At 34.0% G+C, this 17,535-nt stretch overlaps 1 protein-coding gene across 2 annotated transcripts in view; it reads left to right on the top strand.

Annotated features, from left to right (window-relative positions):
- The window catches only part of LOC149216240 (beta-galactosidase 9-like), a 56,849-nt gene extending 41,867 nt beyond the window's left edge, over positions 1-14,982 (top strand). The window contains exons 7-8 of one of the 2 annotated variants that reach the window (XR_016251101.1): positions 14,552-14,590; positions 14,712-14,982. The gene's annotated coding sequence lies outside the window, so the exon portion shown is untranslated. The remainder of the gene's footprint in view (positions 1-14,551; positions 14,591-14,711) is intronic. The other variant, XR_016251102.1, reaches the window with a different exon arrangement.
- Positions 14,983-17,535: the final 2,553 nt, after the last annotated feature.

Below are 17,535 nucleotides of genomic sequence, written 5' to 3'. Positions count from 1 at the left end.
AGAGGAATGAAATGAACAAAGGCTGTAAATTGCCCCATAAGGCATGATAACCTGTTGTCTCATCTTCGTTGTTATTGATTTGAACCTTACAAATGTCATCTTTTCTTGCACTTAGAACTGGGCTACCATATTTTTTTTAGAATCTAAACATGTCTTTCATACACTGATTACTTGTCGTGACTAGCCAATTGTTTGTGGTTGATAACTACTAAAATTCAGATAGTGCCCAACCAAGTTTGCCCTTTAAACTTTAATTTCCTATTAGTTACTGCCATACTTATTAGAATGGCTTGGACCCGCCAGAAAGTGAGTGTAATATAATCTGTTGCCCACAGTCCTTTTGTAAAATGCGACATCATTTTGATTAGGTTCATGCTCCCAGGTCTGCAGAATTTCCGAACACAGGATCTATACCATACTTGGTTATCTAGTATATGTTTAGGTAGGCTTAGGCATTGCCCAGAGAGTTCACAAAGATTTGTGGAAACAATATAAAATAACACAAAGATTTGTGGAAACAGTATAAAATAAATCAAAGGATATGGAGTAATCCTTGTAGTATATTAAACACATATAATCACAGCTTAGCCATTTTATGTTAATTCTGTTTTGAAGTTTTGGATTACTTATAGATGTTCAAACTAATATTTCTTTCCAACTGTACTCTAGAAATTTATTTTATTGAGGCAGTTTCTCGTGCTTGTGATATAGCTTGATTCCTGTTTGTGTTTTTCCAAATTGGGTCATTTTCAAAGATTGAGGCAGTTTCTTGTGCTTTTGCTGTAGCATGGTCTGTGCTTGTGTTTTTTCCAGTTGGGCTGTGCATCATTGTAATTTATTATATGCTTCCCCCAATTATTCCTATGTTCTATCTAGATCAATATTGAGAAGAAAACCTATAGCAATCATTCAGAGGGTATTATTTTATCTTCCATTGCATAGTTCAACTCACAGCTCCCCAAATGCTGAATGAGAAATGATTAATCCATTCTGCAGAAGACTAACAACAGCAACTCACAGCTCCCCAAATGCTGAAAGAGAAATGATTAATCCATTCTGCAGAAGACTAACAACAGCAACCTTTCCAAGTTCTGCAATTCAGTCCAGCTCCTGCTTCATGCAATCCATTTGCTGTTAGCTAACTTGCAGTTGTCCCTGCAAACCCCCCGGCAGGGACTACCGCCACGGCAGTGGCTCCTTGTCTTATAATAGAAAAGATCCATCCTTGTGTGGTTTCCTTTTATATATTTTAATAGCCTATAAATTAAAAGTTGAAACATCGAATTTTCATGTATAAATACGTTTCTATGGATTTCTAAAGTGAAAAAAAAAAAATTGAAAATGTCAAAAACTAAGAGGCATACAGATGAAATTAAAACACTATAAAAAAAATAATTGAGAAAAAGAGGTTTTTAATTATTTTCCTTCGCAGTAAAGTCTTACTATTAATAATTACTCATATGAATTTTAATTTTAAAAGGATTAGAATTAATTTTGTTTGTGTAATAAATTACTGAGAAAATTGTATATATGTGAGCATATGAGAAAAGACACTTTTAATTATGTACTTATCTGGTTAGTTATATACTTATTTATATTAAATTATTATTTAGTATATATTATTTAAATTTTTTTTAAAACTAATATATTATTAAAAAATTATTGGGTATTTATATTAATCATGATAATTTATATTTACATTATTAGTCCCTGCCATCTGGCATCCGGCCCTGCCATCTGGCATCTGGCAGGGACTATAGTAATCGTTATTTCCCGACTTAGCATTAGTTTGGTGTGCCCTGCCATCTGGCATCTGGCAGGGACTATAGTAATCGTTATTTCCCGACTTAGCATTAGTTTGGTGTTTTCGTAGTCTGTTATACGGCGGTTATTATAAGGTATGTGCGGTGTTCTCCCCAGATAACCTATGTCTGCTTTCCCGCTGAAGCTTTCCCATCTTATTTGGCCTCTTCCCGAGGCGGAAGAGGCCCGAACATAGGTTAATTTGATATTTACGCCCAGTTTCATTATGCCTGACCGTCAACGGTCTAGTGTTAATGCTAGCATTAATTCGTTATTCCGTAAACAGGTATATGTATATGCTAAGGTTGCAGGGTATTAACAGGTGTTGTGCAGGTGTGCGTGCTCTGTCGCATGATCCTCATCAACAGGTGCCAGACTATAGGTAATACCCACTCAGCAGAGAAACCCAGGCTCCTCAGATATGAGCGTCGAAACGATTCAGGCCATTACTTCCTCAGGAGCGAGGTGGGCATTGATGAATGTCGGGCGTAGTTCATCGTCCGTGCCCAGATTGATCTGCTTAACTTCGTCTTCCGTGGGAGGAGCTCTAGCTTGGCGTTATAAGAAATTCGGAAGGTATTTTCATTTTTCTTGTGGAAGGTGAAAGATGCTCCAAGGGCTTCGCAGCAGTGGATATGATTTGATGGGGGTTCGCACGTTCTGTTAAGAGCCAGATAAAGCCAGATAAAGTTCGAGCAAGATAAAGCTTCGAGCTAGATAAAGGGCTCTTCGAGCCAGATAAAGGGCTCTTCGAGCCAGACAGAGGCTCGCCTTCCTTTTTCGGTATGGCCCCTTCGAGCCACATAAAGCTTTATTCTTGGAGACAAAGGATCCATTCTATACCCTCCGGGGGCCGGCTCCGTAAGGATCCATCGAGCCTTATAACTGTGAAGGAAGGGGGGAAGGGGGGAAGGATGGGGGACCCTAACATTTTTTCTTGAACTCGAGACAAAGGATCATACCCCGGCTCCTATCATACCCCGCTAAGGATCAACGAAATGATCATCATTCATTGTGGGAGCACTCGTTGATTCAGCTTACCCAGTGGGCGAGTCGCCTGTTTACTACCCAGTGGAAGCAACAGAGCAAGCAGCATGAACATCTATACGAGCTATCAATTCTTCAGTAGCATCTGAGCTATCATCTGAGCCCGTTCGAGAGCCTACAGCATACCTTTTAGGGCGAGATGGAGACCCAGCGGGTAACACTAGTTTAAGCAGTAGATCCCGCAACGGGAGCAACACTACCAGCAACTAAGGCAGAGGTAGCGAAGGCAAAGGTGAGAGCAACACCATAGGTATCCGAGCAAGCAATTTCCCCATTCTAGTCAAAGGCAGGAGCAGCGGAGAAGGCAGGTTAACCTAAAACATATGTAAAGGCATCCGGGCCAATAGAGTCAAAGACAGCAGCTTCACCCGCAGAGACTACGGCAATAGGGTATGGTTCAAATGCTTAGTAAAAGCCAGGGATAGTCTCAAATAGGGCTTAGCCTCAATGGCAGCCCAACAACCAAATGCGGACTGACGGTCGCCGCTCATCCTTAAAGGCCGGGTTGAGAAGGAAGACTTAGAGGGGACGGATAGAAGGCCTTTCCTCTGGAGGAGTTGGGTATACTACATTACTTCCTCAGGAGCAAGGTGGGCATCGATGAATATCGGGCTTAGTTCATCGTCCGTGCCCAAATTGATCTGCTTAACTTCGTCTTCCGTGGGAGGAGCTCTAGCTTGGCGTTATAAGAAATTCGGAAGGTATTTTCATTGGGCCATCAGCTAAGCTGATTTGACGGGGTTAAGGTAATTCAGGCCATATCCTCACCATCTGTTGGGCCATCACCTAGGCTGATTTGATGGGGGTTAAGGTGATTCAGGCGATATCCTCAACATGTGTTGCGCCCTCACCTAAGCTGATTTGATGGGGGTTAAGGTAATTTACGCCATTTGTACCTGTCTTGTGTACACATTTCATTCCAGGTGACATTATGCGCTACGTGTAACGTAATTTTCTTGTTATATAATAAGCTTATACACGATTTCGTGGTTACTTTGCGTCGGCTTGTTATTTCGCTTCGGGTCCACTACACTGGTTTATTTCAGGTACTCTTTATGTTTTCATTCCTGAGCTTCTACAGTGCCTCTCTTGTATAAGAGTCTGAATTCTTTCGTATTCTTTTTTCGTTGGGTCAGGAAGGGTTCTTAATTGTTGGATTTCTTTGTTGATTAGACAACATGTATCTCTCAGCCTACAGTGTAGATTCACATCCCTAATCTCTGCATCCGTCTAGCCTGCTTGTAGAATGTCCGTGTCTTAATAACTTCATAAGTTAGATAAGAATTTTGCTTAAGTTTGCATGTATCTGGTTATGTAACTGCATGCATTTCTTCTTTCAGATAATCCGTTGATAATACCAACAGCACACTGTATTGCTATTGGAACGCTAAATTGCGATTTATTTAGTGGTTAGGCAGCATGTTTATCAATGCGTTAGCCATCATGTTTCCCTTTGTTTCTAATGTAGATTCTGGTTCTTAATTGTTGGATTTCTTTGCTGATTAGACAACATGTATCTCTCAGCCTACAGTGTAGATTCACATCCCTAATCTCTGCATCCGTCTAGCCTGCTTGTAGAACGTCCGTGTCTTAATAACTTCATAAGTTAGATAAGAATTTTGCTTAAGTTTGCATGTATCTGGTTATGTAACTGCATGCATTTCTTCTTTCAGATAATCCGTTGATAATACCAACAGCACACTGTATTGCTATTGGAACGCTAAATTGCGATTTATTTAGTGGTTAGGCAGCATGTTTATCAATTGCTGATTAGACAGCATGTATCTCTCAGCCTACAGTGTAGATTCACATCCCTAATCTCTGCATCCGTCTAGCCTGCTTGTATAATGTCCGTGTCTTAATAACTTCACAAGTTAGATAACAATTTTGCTTAAGTTTGCATGTATCTGGTTATGTAACTGCTTGCATTTCTTCTTTCAGATAATCCGTTGATAATACCAACAGCACACTGTATTGCTATTGGAACGCTAAATTGCGATTTATTTAGTGGTTAGGCAGCATGTTTATCAATGCGTTATAATGTAGGTTCTTATTCCTGATTGTTGCAAATATCTAGACTCATATATTTGCATAAAATACAGAGTAGTGATCTGTTATCCAGTGATCATAGAATACGCTAGCATGCCACAGGAAGATTTAGTTCTTGAATTTCTGGTCATTCTATACTATCTAGTTGAGGTTTTATGCTTTTCTTCTTTGAATTTAATTTTAAGCATTAGCTTGCTTAACAATCCATTATAGAATGTTTTTGCTGCTTTTATGTGAGGCTAGGGCACTCCTTTACATAGTTTGCTGCTTTCCATGCTTTTCCTTCTAGAACAAACTTGCCCATCTGTACTCATCCTCAAGGCCTGTGGCTCTCCATGAGCAGCAGCAACTCCTCTATCTTTACCAGGGTTAGCCATTATGCTTTTCTTCTTTGAATTTAATTTTAACCATTAGCTTGCTTAACAATCCATTATGGAATGTTTTTGCTGCTTTTATGTGAGGCTAGGGCACTCCTTTACATAGTTTGCTGCCTCCCATGCTTTTACTATAAAATTAGCAGAGCAGTCAAAAATCAACGGATGACCAGCAGCAATGGATCATTGCTTGAGAATTATTGTTTAGAATACCGGCTGGTGAATCAGTTCCACTGCAATGTGAAATAGTTTTGTCATTAAGGCTTTGCCTACCTTTTGCTCTTAGCTGTTGTGGTGAGATCTATGTTCCGTTTATCTATTTTTATTAAGCCTTGTTCTGATGCTCCATTTTGGTGTGTTTTCAGTTTTCAATTTGATGGAGGAAGGCTGTATTTGTTTCCTGTCCGTCTTAGCTGCCATTCTAGGATCAATGCCTTAGCTGAAGGCACAATTTTTTCTTAATGAGCCAATGCTTATGGGTATCGTCTTTTTTCCCTTTGTTGAGGCCATACATAGTTGGACGGATAGGCCTTTACTGTTTACTCCTTACTTCTTATTGGATCCTGTTGAGGAGAGGTGAGTTGGAGTGTCCCGGGTCATGGTGGTTGCTATGAGTGAAATTATAAGCAGATAGACCATGGTGGTCAGAAGTATGTGAGCCGCTGGTGCGCACATTCCAAGCCACATTAAGAACATAGGCGTCAAATAAACGCTGTGTCACATCTGAGACCTGAGTTTTGTTGATGCCAAATCGAGAGATAAAAGACAAAATTCCCTTTGCTAGACCTGTTATGCTAAGATCAATGTCTTGTTGGCAATATGGACCACTAAGATTTGGGCAAAAATGCCATTGCACTTGCGGGTCAAACTTGCTGACGCGTGTAAAAATTTGCGACTACTCACATGTCATAGTTTGACATAGCAGTACTTGCGAGTTAACTGGTTGCTCCCAAGCTCAACTTACTCGAAGCTAGTTCTAAATTTTTAATTGCCAATGAGTAGTGGCAAGTCAAACTTGTTGGGTATTCAAACTCACTGACTGGTAGGAGTTTCACGTGTGAATGAATCAGTTCAGGTTGCTTTCTGTGTTGAGTTGAATTTGACACAGTGGCTTGACAAACTTTTGTAAGAAGGGTCATTAGATCAATGCCTCTTCTCATGACACACTTCTTTTCCCAATTGTAAGGCCCATCTCCATCTTCAGGTGCTCTTGCAATGTGTAGTTGCAGCTTTCCCAATCCTGTTAAGGGCATGCCATACTCATACTTTCAACTTGCATGATCAAAACCTGATTGTTTGGCTTTAATGTTTAATCTCAGCATTTCCAGTCACATCCAGGGTCCGGTTTCCTTCCCTCAACTTGTCATTGGAGTTCAATGCCCTCTCCTTCAGAAATCTTCTTTTAACACTTTATCATAGAATTTTTGTAAGCTCTGTTGTACAGGGATTGTTGTAATCCTTTGAAATTGAAATCAAAACTTTATTAATCTCCTCACATGAACAAAAATAGTCAATTGGACCAAGAGACAAATTAGGATGCAAGTACAACAATATGGGAGTTCTCCATGTTGCTGTTCTTCTTTTAACACTTTATCATAGAATTTTTGTAAGCTCTGTTGTACAGGGATTGTTGTAATCCTTTGAAATTGAAATCAAAACTTTATTAATCTCCTCACATGAACAAAAATAGTCAATTGGACCAAGAGACAAATTAGGATGCAAGTACAACAATATGGGAGTTCTCCATGTTGCTGTTGTGATGATGAATATCAGAGGGAACAACATACTTGCATTTTTCGCTTGAGAATGATCCTTCAACAAGTTAGATTGTGGAAGAGTTTCCATGGCGTTACATGCATGGGGGTTGACACAAAGCACATGCCTGTAGGCAGATTGGATCCATGGTGGGAAGCTTGAGAAGGCACACCTCCCACCATATTGAACCACTACCCCACTGGTTATATAATTAAATTTTCATTTAATTCTCAATATAAACTGATTTTAAGTCACCCTATAAAATCGTTTAGGCTGTTGAACTGTAAACATTAACATTATCCTTTATCCATATTGTGAATCTCTATTACATGTGTTGTACTGCCAATGAGTAGTGGCAAGTCAAACTTGTTGGGTATTCAAACTCACTGACTGGTAGGAGTTTCACGTGTGAATGAATCAGTTCAGCTTGCTTTCTGTGTTGAGTTGAATTTGACACAGTGGCTTGATAAACTTTTGTAAGAAGGGTCATTAGATCGATGCCTCTTCTCATGGCACACTTCTTTTCCCAATTGTAAGGCCCATCTCCATCTTCAGGTGCTCTTGCAATGTGTAGTTGCTGCTTTCCCAATCCTGTTAAGGGCATGCCATACTCATACTTTTAACTTGCATGATCAAAACCTGATCTGAAGGTGCTCTCTGTATTGCTACAAGATCTGCTCTATTTGTTTGGCTTTAATGTTTAATCTCAGCATTTCCAGTCACATCCAGGGTCCGGTTTCCTTCCCTTCAACTTGTCATTGGAGTTCAATGCCCTCTCCTTCAGAAATCTTCTTTTAACACTTTATCATAGAATTTTTGTAAGCTCTGTTGTACAGGGATTGTTGTAATCCTTTGAAATTGAAATCAAAACTTTATTAATCTCCTCACATGAACAAAAACAGTCAATTGGACCAAGAGACAAATTAGGATGCAAGTACAACAATATGGGAGTTCTCCATGTTGCTGTTCTGATGATGAATATCAGAGGGAACAACATACTTGCATTTTTCACTTGAGAATGATCCTTCAACAAGTTAGATTGTGGAAGAGTTTCCATGGCGTTACATGCATGGGGGTTGACACAAAGCACATGCCTGTAGGCAGATTGGATCCATGGTGGGAAGCTTGAGAAGGCACACCTCCCACCATATTGAACCACTACCCCACTGGTTATATAATTAAATTTTCATTTAATTCTCAATATAAACTGATTTTAAGTCACCCTATAAAATCGTTTAGGCTGTTGAACTGTAAACATTAACATTATCCTTTATCCATATTGTGAATCTCTATTACATGTGTTGTACTGCCAATGAGTAGTGGCAAGTCAAACTTGTTGGGTATTCAAACTCACTGACTGGTAGGAGTTTCACGTGTGAATGAATCAGTTCAGCTTGCTTTCTGTGTTGAGTTGAATTTGACACAGTGGCTTGACAAACTTTTGTAAGAAGGGTCATTAGATCGATGCCTCTTCTCATGACACACTTCTTTTCCCAATTGTAAGGCCCATCTCCATCTTCAGGTGCTCTTGCAATGTGTAGTTGCTGCTTTCCAATCCTGTTAAGGGCATGCCATACTCATACTTTTAACTTGCATGATCAAAACCTGATCTGAAGGTGCTCTCTGTATTGCTACAAGATTTGCTCTATTTGTTTGGCTTTAATGTTTAATCTCAGCATTTCCAGTCACATCCAGGGTCCGGTTTCCTTCCCTTCAACTTGTCATTGGAGTTCAATGCCCTCTCCTTCAGAAATCTTCTTTTAACACTTTATCATAGAATTTTTGTAATCTCTGTTGTACAGGGATTGTTGTAATCCTTTGAAATTGAAATCAAAACTTTATTAATCTCCTCACATGAACAAAAACAGTCAATTGGACCAAGAGACAAATTAGGATGCCCCAATTGTAAGGCCCATCTCCATCTTCAGGTGCTCTTGCAATGTGTAGTTGCAGCTTTCCCAATCCTGTTAAGGGCATGCCATGCTCATACTTTCAACTTGCATGATCAAAACCTGATCTGAAGGTGCTCTCTGTATTGCTACAAGATCTGCTCTATTTGTTTGGCTTTAATGTTTAATCTCAGCATTTCCAGTCACATCCAGGGTCCGGTTTCATCTTAGTAGTACCATTGCTTATCCCTTATTGTATCGTAGCTTGTCTTATGCTATCTCTTATTCGCTATGTCTAGCTCACAGACTTTCTATGGTGAGAGTCAACATTCAAGTTAATTGTATGATAACAATGTCTCAGACAGTTGTGGCATATGTTTTGCCTTACTGTCTTCTATAACAGCAGCATATTTAATCTACCGCATGGTCCAGGCTTTACTTGTTTTCATAGTGTATTCGCACGGCCACTGCGCATCGTAATAATAGGCAACAAAAGGACAATTCGAAGGAGCAGTTACTTTAAATCTGGGCAACACGACAATTGTGGGCAGCGGATGCAACAGTAATCAAAGCGACAATTTGCTCTTTTGCACTGAAAACATCCAGGATCAATCCATATTTTCTCCGATTTCAATTCGTCATGTAACTTTCCAGGCTCACGCATTGAATGAACTCCAACTTCACCTACAGTTTTGGAGAAATATTAAATTCAGCTTTCAGATATTGATGAAATACACTCCAACTTCACCTACAGTTTTGGAGAAATATTAAATTCAGCTTTCAGATATTGATGAAATACCAAATTTACAATAGAATTAAATACTATCTTGTGCACCATTTTGGACATCTGCTCCTCCGACAACCGAAAAACATATTAAAGAGATGAATATAATCGCAGTCGAAGAAGCCATCTTTAACCTTACAAGACACCTATTTTGCTTTTTTGTGCTACGTCGTTCTGCAGGTAGCTTCTACCATTTTATAATGATATGTGTTGCCAATTCAGTCCCTGGCTAGCTTGGTAAAATCTATCCTTTTTCACAGCGCAATTATGGCTGTTTCCCGTTTTTGTTGGGAGGTATGGTTATGTCCAGTACTCAGTATTGGATTAAATGGAATGTTACCAATTTCATCATATTATTATAGGGTGTTATGGCAAATTATTTGAATGCAGAAGAAGTTTCCTATTTCACATTGGAGAGATGGATGTTTCCAATTTTAATTTATAGACTAATAGCATATATAAAATAAGATAACACCAGGATGAATGTCTTCTATATAATTGAGAAGTGTATATATATATTATTTTCTTAATGATTTCTTATTAAAAAAAACAAATTTAATATTTTTATAAATAGATTTGTTTTTTATTAATAGTTTTTTAATAGTTTGTATGTGTGGGTATGGTATTATATATTTATTTTTGTTTTGACTATGTATTAGTTCGTTTTTTATTGGGTATTAGTTTGTTTTTAACAAAAATTTGAGCTTTAGTAGTTTAATATTGGAAATTCATTTTATGCTCTTTTATTATTATTAATTGAATTTTTTTATTTAAAAGGTAATTGGTTGGAATTTTATTTATTTCTGTTAGTTATTAATTTTCTATGTCCTTTCTTATTTCGTTTTTATTTTTAGTTTTTTCTTATTCACTTTTTTGTCTATTATTTTTATTTTAATGAGTTTAATATATATTAATCTGTATATATGTTTATGTAAACAAAATTAATTTATCATATTTCTATATTTCTTAATTTTTGGTGATGGTATTCAACAATATAACATTTTATTAGTTCTTTTATTTTTGTGATGAAATCTGTGTCTTTATTTTTTTTAGTTTAATTAAGTTATATATAAATTAAGTACTAGCTACTATGTAGTCGTTTACATTATTAAACATCAATATGCATCATTAATTTGAGTTCTTCAATTTCTTGGCCATCCCTTATCTTATAATAGAAAAGATCCATCTTTATGTTGTCTCATTTTATATAATTTAATAGCCTATAAATTAAAATTTGAAACATCGATTTTTCATCTATAAATACTATTCGATGGTTTTCTAAAAGTGTATATCAGAAACTTCTAATGTCTCACTTTGCATTAAGATCTCACAGTTCCTACCGTGAAAATGGTAACATTCCTTCTCTAATGTCTCACTTTGCATTAAGATCTCACAGTTCCTACCATGAAAATGGTAACATTTCTTCCCCTCTGAGAGAAGATCCAGTACTGACTGGGAAACATCCATACCTCCCCACTGAAATTGAAACAAAGCATTATTAGAGTGTGCAAAACCCTAACTTTTAGCGAGGTGGGTGAGGGCTCAAAAATGGCAACGCAAACGATTATAAAATGGTAGGAGCTGCGTGCATAACGATTCATCCAGTTTAAAAGAAAAGGCAAAGTAGGTGTGGTTTCATAGGATTAAAGATGGCTTCTTCCTCTGCGATTATATTGATCTCTCTGATATGTTTTTCGCTCGTCGCAGTGCTCTCTCGAGCAACATATGTCCAAAATGATGCACGAGGTAGTATTTAACATTATTGAAAGTTTGTTTGTGAAGTTTTGGATATATGATAAAAGTGTTTTGTTAAGATATTTTCTTGATGTGAAATTACTGATACAATTCGCCACAAAAATCAAAATAATATATTAAATAGGTCAAGTCAAAATAATATATTAAATAGGTCAAGTTGAAGTTCATTCAATGAGTGAAGGTGTAAAGTTACATGACGAATTGAAGTCGGAGAAGACGGTGGACGTTTCCAAGCTGGGCAGAAAGTATCCGGTTGATCCAAGATGTATTGCGTGCAAAAATTCAAATTGTAAGCAACCAGCTGGGTGCTGCAACCTCCACTGCGGATTGCAGTGTTGCAATGTGTCTGCCTAAAAACCGTGCTCATTTTGTTGCCTGCTATTACGATGAGCAGTGGGGTGAGGATGAAGTATCAAAATAAGTCCCCATTTTACTAGTTCGTCAATAGCCTACGTATTATTATCGTTACATCTAATATAATAATAATAATTTTCAAAACGTTTTCGTTACTTGTTAGCTTTTATGTGTCTATGGAGGCAATATACGTTGTTCTCGTCAGTTCAGAGTCATCACTGAATTTTCTTTTAATATTAATAAAACGGAATTTAAAATAATGATACAAATATATTGATGGTTTAAGTGAAAATTTTAGTAGTATTGTTAAATTCATCTGCCTCATTTGTACATATCCCTTTTATATATCAAAGGTCTTTACCGTTTGTGCCTGCTGCATGTAGTAATATTGCAATTTTACTGAAGTAATTCATTAATGGTAATTATAAGAAATTAAATGAACTCAAAAAGTTTTCACTGTATACATTGTTAAGATACTTTATTATGATAAAATTACTATTTCAAAACTTACCGATAATCTTACCTAATTGCAGTAATATCAAAGGTCTAATTGCAGTAATATCAAAGGTCTGGAATATATGCTTGTTGGATGTAGCAATAGGTCTAATTGCAGTAATATCAAAGGTCTGGAATATATGCTTGTTGGATGTAGCAATATTACACTTTTATTAAAGTACTTAGTTAATGTTTATTATTAAAACTAAATGAACAAGTTTTGAGGATATATATTGTTAAGATACTTCATTATGACAAAATTACTATTTCAAAATCCATAAATAAAGTTACCTAATTGCACTTCCCCATAAATATCTATATGAAAGGCCATCCAGCTTTGACTCTACTATATCTAACGAGACAGCACAATTGACTCTACTATATCTAACGAGACAGCACAAACGAGACAGCACAAATAGGAAAGTTTTAGCTAATTTAAACACATATACTAACGTAAAGCTAGTATATACTAGTATAGCTAATTTTGCTTTTTTGTGCTACCTCGTTTTATAATGATATGTAATTTTGCTTTTTTGTGCTACCTCGTTTTATAATGATATGTGTTGCCAATTCAGTCCCTGGCTAGCTTGGTAAAATCTATCCTTTTTCACAGCGCAATTATGGCTGTTTCCCGTTTTTGTTGCGAGGTATGGTTATGTCCAGTACTCAGTATTGGATTAAATGGAATGTTACCAATTTCATCATATTATTATAGGGTGTTATGGCAAATTATTTGAATGCAAAAGAAGTTTCCTATTTCACATTGGAGAGATGGATGTTTCCAATTTTAATTTATAGACTAATATCATATATAAAATAAGATAACACCAGGATGAATGTCTTCTATATAATTGAGAAGTGTATATATATATTATTTTTTTAATGATATTTTATTAAAAAAAACAAATTTAATATTTTTATAAGTATATATATATTATTTTTTTAATGATATTTTATTAAAAAAACAAATTTAATATTTTTATAAATAGATTTGTTTTTTATTAATAGTTTGTATGTGTGGGTATGGTATTATATATTTATTTTTGTTTTGACTATGTATTAGTTCATTTTTTTTATTGGGTATTAGTTTGTTTTTAACAAAAATTTGAGCTTTAGTAGTTTAATATTGGAAATTCATTTTATACTCTTTTATTATTATTAATTGATTTTTTTTTTATTTAAAAGGTAATTGGTTGAAATTTTATTTATTTCTGTTAGTTATTAATTTCCTATGTCCTTTTTTATTGGTTTTTATTTTTAGTTTTTTCTTATTCACTTTTTTGTCTATTATTTTTATTTTTCTGACTTATATGCTTATATATATGTATGTATTTTTCTGACTTATATGCTTATATAAGTGTATGTATGTTATATTTTAATGAGTTTAATATATATTGATGTGTATATATGTTTATATAAACAAAATTAATTTATCATATTTCTATATTTCTTAATTTTTGGTGATGGTATTCAACAATATAACATTTTATTAGTTCTTTTATTTTTGTGATGAAATCTGTGTCTTTATTATTTCTTAGTTTAATTAAGTTATATATAAGTTAAGTACTAGCTACTATGTAGTCGTTTACATTATTAAACATCAATATGCATCATTAATTTGAGTTCTTCAATTTCTTGCCCATCCCTTATCTTATAATAGAAAAGATCCATCCTTATGTTGTCTCATTTTATATAATTTAATAGCCTATAAATTAAAATTTGAAACATCGATTTTTCATCTATAAATACGATTCGATGGTTTTCTAAAAGTGTATATCAAAAACTTTTAATGTCTCACTTTGCATTAAGATCTCACAGTTCCTACCATGAAAATGGTAACATTCCTTCTCTAATGTCTCACGTTGCATTAAGATCTCACAGTTCCTACCATGAAAATGGTAACATTCCTTCTCTAATGTCTCACTTTGCATTAGTTCCTACCATGAAAATGGTAACATTCCTTCCCCTCTGAGAGAAGATCCAGTACTGACTGGGAAACATCCATACCTCCCCCACTGAAATTGAAACAAAGCATTATTACAGTGTGCAAAACCCTAACTTTTAGCGAGGTGGATGAGGGCTCAAAAATGGCAACGCAAACGATTATAAAATGGTAGGTGCTGCGTGCATAACGACTCATCCAATTTAAAAGAAAAGGCAAAGTAGGTGTGGTTTCATAGGATTAAAGATGGCTTCTTCCTCTGCGATTATATTGATCTCTCTGATATGTTTTTCGCTCGTTGCAGTGCTCTCTCGAGCAACAGATGTCCAAAATGATGCACGAGGTAGTATTTAACATTATTGAAAGTTTGTTTGTGATGTTTTGGATAGATGATAAAAGTGTTTTGTTAAGATATTTTCTTGATGTGAAATTACTGATACAATTCGCCACAAAAATCAAAATAGGTCAAGTTGAAGTTCATTCAATGCGTGAAGGCGTAAAGTTACATGACGAATTGAAGTCGGAGAAGACGGTGGACGTTTCCAAGCTGGGCAGGAAGTATCCGGTTGATCCAAGATGTATTGCGTGCAAAAATTCAAATTGTAAGCAACCAGTTGGGTGCTGCAACCTCCACTGCGAATTGCCGTGTTGCAATGTGTCTGCCTAAAAACCGTGCTCATTTTGTTGCCTGCTATTACGATGAGCAGTGGGGGTGAGGATGAAGTATCAAAATAAGTCCCCATTTTACTAGTTCGTCAATAGCCTATGTATTATTATCGTTACATCTAATATAATAATAATTTTCAAAACGTTTTCGTTACTTGTTAGCTTTTATGTGTCTGTGGAGGCAATATACGTTGTTCAGAGTCATGACTAAATTTTCCTTTAATATTAATAAAACGAATTAAAAAGAATGACACAAATATATTGATGGTTTAAGTGAAAATTTTAGTAGTATTGTTAATCTGCAATTTCTTGATACGGAGTAAATTTTTTTTTTTTTTAATTCTATTTTTAAATAAAACAAATTTTAATATTTAAACCTTAGACATTAAAACATTTAAAATACAATGAAAAGGACTTTAAAATAATTCCAATAGTAACCATTTTAGTCTATAAGCATGCAGAACTTTACAGTCCTCTCAGTAATATTGCAATTCTATTAATCTATTTTAATAATAATTATTATTTTATTTTCATGTTCTTTTGGTTAAAAATATTATTGGTAATAAAAGAACAACTTTATAGGTTTCCGAGTGATATTGCAATTCTATCAAGCTATTTAGATAGCACTTGTTATTTATTTTTATTTTTTTCTTTTTAGCAAAAATAATTAAACAATTAAATAAATTCAAAGAATTTATCTCAATAGTAATGGGGTGCATCTTAAAATTATATATTAATTCAAAAACCATAAATACTTCATCAACCTAATGAAAAAAATCAAATAATTAAATAAATTCATCTGCCTCATTTGTACATATTCCTTTTATATATCAAAGGTCTTTACTGTTTGTGCCTGCTGCATGCAGTAATATTGCAATTTTACTGAAGCAATTCATTAATGGTAATATAAGAAATTAAATGAACTCAAAAAGTTTTCACTGTATACATTGTTAATATACTTTATTATGATAAAATTACTATTTCAAAACTGACAGATAATCTTACCTAATTGCAGTAATATCAAAGGTCTGGAATATGTGCTTGTTGGATGTAGCAATATTGCAGTTTTATTAAAGTACTTAGTTAATGTTTATTATTAAAACTAAATGAACTCAAAAAGTTTTGAGGATATATATTGTTAAGATACTCCATTATGACAAAATTACTATTTCAAAATCCATAAATAAAGTTACCTAATTGCACTTCCCCATAAATATCTATATGGAAGGTCATCCAGCTTTGACTCTACTATATCTAAGGAGACAGCACAAATAGTAAAGTTTTAGCTAATTTAAACACATATACTAACGTAAAGCTCAAGATCATCCAACTTTGACACTACTGCATCTTAGAAGGGAACACAAATATACTAACGTAAATCTTAAATAATTTTTCCAAAAGCTAACTATGAAAATCTTGATTCTATATGTTCCATGATTATGTTTTATTGCTATTTTATGTTTTATTGCTATTTCATTGGCATGGAATATATCCATTTAACTTTTGGATATAATTCGTGTTGTGGATAAATAATGTTAAATAATTATATTTTGAAATTTTCACCCGTAAAGTATTAAAAATAAATTAATTTTTTTACAAGTATTTTTTAATATAAGATTTTTTATAATTATTTTTTAATATAAAATTTAATAATTTTATTTAATATTTATTTTTAATTTTTTTATAAATAATTTTTAATACAAAATTCAGTTTCTAAATTTGATTTGTGGATAGAGAATTTATATTTTTTTAAATTTAATATTAATTTAATTATATAAATAAAAATGATAGTATTTATTAATAGGTTTAATAGTTAAGAGCATGTGTTTCTTTCTAAAAGATCAGAAATTTATCAATTCATCTACTTTATTTGTACGTGTTCCTTCTATATATCAAAAGTATTTAGAATTGTACCTACTACATTTAATAATATTGCAATTCTACTAAAGTAATTCATTAATCTTTATTAATAAGAAATTAAATGAACTCAAAATGTTTTGACTATATACATTGTAAGATACTTTATTATGATAAAATTACCATTTCAAAACTTACAGATAATATAACACGTAATTGCACTAATATTAAAAGTGTGGAATTTGTGCTGGTTGAATGTAGCAATAATGCATTTTTACTAAAGTACTTCATTAATGTTTATTATAACAAACTAAATAGACTCAAAAAGCTTTAAAGATATATATTGTTAAAATACTATATTATAATAAAATTACTATTTCAAAATCCATAGATAATCCTACTTCCCCAATAGATATGTATATGAAATGTCATCCAACTTTTACCCTACTCCATCTAAGCGGAGAGCATAGATAGTAAAGTTTTAGCTAATTTAAAGACATATACTCTAGTAAAGCTTAAATAGTTTTTCCAAAAGCTAACTATGAAAATCATGATTCTCTATGTTCCATGATTATATTTTATTGCTATTTCATTGGCATGCAATATATGCATTTAAACTTTGTGATATAATTTGCGTTCTGAGTAAATAATACTAAATAAATGTATTTTATTTAGAAATATTAAATTATATTTTAAAATTTTTACATAATATTTTAAATTATCAAAATAAAAATAAAAATTGTAAGTATTTTTAATATAAAATTT

Source organism: Pinus tabuliformis, chromosome 1_1 (genome assembly GCF_031772625.1).
Source record: "Pinus tabuliformis cultivar Carrire ecotype Pingquan chromosome 1_1, CPIR1, whole genome shotgun sequence".
NCBI classification, from domain to species: Eukaryota; Viridiplantae; Streptophyta; class Pinopsida; order Pinales; family Pinaceae; genus Pinus; species Pinus tabuliformis.
Note: the sequence above shows the minus strand (reverse complement) of the source record. Positions and strands in the feature narration are given on the sequence as shown.